This window comes from Macaca thibetana, chromosome 3 (genome assembly GCF_024542745.1).
Source record: "Macaca thibetana thibetana isolate TM-01 chromosome 3, ASM2454274v1, whole genome shotgun sequence".
Classification (NCBI taxonomy): domain Eukaryota; kingdom Metazoa; phylum Chordata; class Mammalia; order Primates; family Cercopithecidae; genus Macaca; species Macaca thibetana.
The window spans coordinates 49940637-49943779 of NC_065580.1; positions in this window are offsets into that span (position 1 = coordinate 49940637).

The window sequence follows — 3143 nt, forward strand, 5'->3', positions numbered from 1 at the left end:
TACTATAACATATTGTTAGGTCTAGGGCTCATCACTGCACTACGGCCACTGTTACATTAAAGCAGTGTTCCTACAAAAGCCCAGCTGGTGGGAAGGCTGGAGGTGAGTCTTATTTGGATGATGGGCTCCAGACCATGGCTGACTGGGGATAGATGTTTGAATTTTGACTTAACTAAACTGTCACAAAGACCCCAAAGGGGTTTCAAGGAGTGTGCATTATGAAACATGGTGTGGACTATTGGAACATGATGTCAAAGAATTGTTGACACTCATAAAAAGTTCCTTTGAGTACATTGTTTTTGATATAGGTGAAAATGGAAGATAACTATTTACTTGACATCCCTCTTAAGGTGTTTGTCCTACGTCTCAAGCAAGTTCTCAAAATACACGGAATTGGGATACCTACAGAGTGCCTTTGTTATAAAGGCATTTGAGATATAAGATCCATATATATTGACAATTCTTATTGGTAAGTATATTTTGAAACTATGAAGAGCTTTGCCAAACAGTATACACAAACAATTGTGCTATTTTATTTTTTTCTAATGCATGTTATTTATTTCAACTTGTTGTAAATGTTTCTAACATTTGGGAATTTGTTTTTAAAACTTCGTCTTTCATTCCATCCTATTACACTCAGGTAATCTGCCAAGTTCCTAGAGTACTGAAAATTCAAATAAAGCTACTCATAGCCTCAAAATAAAATACATTTCTCTCAAGAATTATTTGATTATAGAAGGATTTTCCTATAGGTGTCTCTGTAGAAGAATTCATTATTTGGTAATACCGCAAAGGCTGCACAGATCTGGAGGAAAGTATTAGATGAATTGTGGTCACATTTGATTAGATTTGGACCTGAGGGAATAATTCCATACATCAAGGTAACAGGAGAATGAGCTCATCTGCGGTGCTTTGTCCCTGATGAATTTCACTCTCTACTAAACATGAATAGTTAATTTTTAAGGAGGATACAAGAAGCACATGCATACCACATTTAGAGGTGAAACTATTTAATCTCATACTTTGCTATAAAATGTATTTTAGGTCTAATCACTAGAAACCAGAAAATAGCTTTTGCTGTTACAGTGAGTCAGTAATTTATGTGACTCTGACAAGTTAAAATTGCCTAGCTTGCACATCTAAAGGGAAATTTAAAAATTAGTAACAGGAAATGATATATTCTTGTCAGGGAAAAATAAATACTATAATTCTAACTTACATGTGAAGTATTTATGATGATCTTGGGATTTTTTCTTGTTTATATATTTTTTTTTTCTTATTTGGATTTTCAAAGGAATTTATTAGCTGTTTTGCTATTTTTCTATGCTTAAAATTTTCCAAGGATATGCATTTAAGATTCTATATTTTACTGTAGTAGGAACAGCAAGCAATGGGTTTAAGGAGGAGACTCTAGAAAGAAATATTTATTTTATGTTAAGCGTTTTGTTAAACTATAGATTAATTTTATCTCATTACACACTTACTTTTCAGGGTAGATGTAACAGGATTTCAAAGTAGAAATCCTCTTGTCTCAAATTTAACTGAGGCTCTGATGTCAAAGAGCAGAGCAATAGGTCTGAACCAAGTGGTTTGACCACACCTATGCAGAACTGGCACAGAAGGTGCCTGTTGTTCTGATTTGCATGTCTCACCTCAACATCCACGTCAATAATATTTAAGTGGTTAGAGAGGGAAAGACAGGGAAAGTATTTGAATTTCTTTGGACAGTGGTGGTATTCATATGAGACGAGTGATAAATATTTATTCCACATTTTAAGCCATCAAAAGGGTATTTTAAGACTCGGGGAACTTGACTTTGTACCTTATGAGATATTGAGACAGATGCCAGACTGTTATCTATGAAGGTCCAAATATATGAGTTTGTGGTTATGGTTACCTAGTTGCTACAAGAGCATGGAGAGTTAAGTTGGGAAGTAGCTGCCCTTCCGCTTGTCAAATGTTAGTATTTGGGGGGAACTAGTTGTGTATATTTTGATGGGAGCTAGCAAGAACTTAGTTTGGATTATACCAAAACAGGGCTGTGTAAGAGATGATGGGACCCCAATACAGAGGATCTTCTTCCAAATGCTCACTTAGTCACTCATTCATTCAACAAATATTTATTGAACATCTTCTACACGCCAGGCATAATTCCAGGTACAGGAGATGTAGTAATGAATAACATGGGTAATTTTTGCCTTCTAAAATCTTATAGTCTATTGAAAAGGACAGAAAATAAGGAAATGTGTAAAACTGTGAAAAGTACTTTGGCCAAAAATAAACCATTGAGTAGGGGAAGAAAGGTCTAGTAGAAGGTGGTTAACAAGGGCCTGAATTCAGGAGGAATCTGAAGTGACCAGCCACCTCAGAAAAGATGCATTGGCTGCATCACAGGGAATCTACCTGGACATTTACAGGGAGTTGGGGGTGAACTCAGAGAAACCAAAAATATCCAAGGTGAGAGTCAACTTTCAACCATCTGCCAAGCCTAGAAAAGACAAATATCATTTCAAAATGGGACATTTCCTCATATCTCTCCTCTCACCTTACCCATCCGAATACTGGAGAAGCCAGGGGTGAACTAATGGGTGGTGATATGGTTTGGCTGTGTCCCCACCCAAGTCTCACCTGGAGCTGCGCTAATCCCAACATGTCAAGGGCATGGCCAGGTGGAGATAATTGAATCATGGGGGCAGTTTCCCCCATACTGTTCTCATGGTAGTGAATAAGTCTCATGAGAGCTGATGGTTTTACAAATGGGAGTTCCCCTGCACAAACTCTCTTGGCTGTCACCATGTACGATATGCCTTTGCTTCTTGTTTGCCTCCCACCATGATTGTGAGGCCTCCCCAGCCATGTAAAACTGTGAGTCCATTAAACCTCTTTCCTTTATAAATTACCCAGTCTCAAATATGTCTTCATTAGCAGTATGAGAACAGGATAATACAGGTGGAAAGATGGGAGACTGGGGGATCAGAAGGAGAGGAGGATTAGCAGAAAAAGGGGGAATAGGGAAGTAGACCACACTGGCCTTTCCCACTTCTGTTTCAACCCTGCAGAACACTCAAGGTGTGGGAGGGGAATGTTGGAACCTCAAATGAAAGTTGGAATTTTGATTGTTCAATTGCACTCACATTGTAATG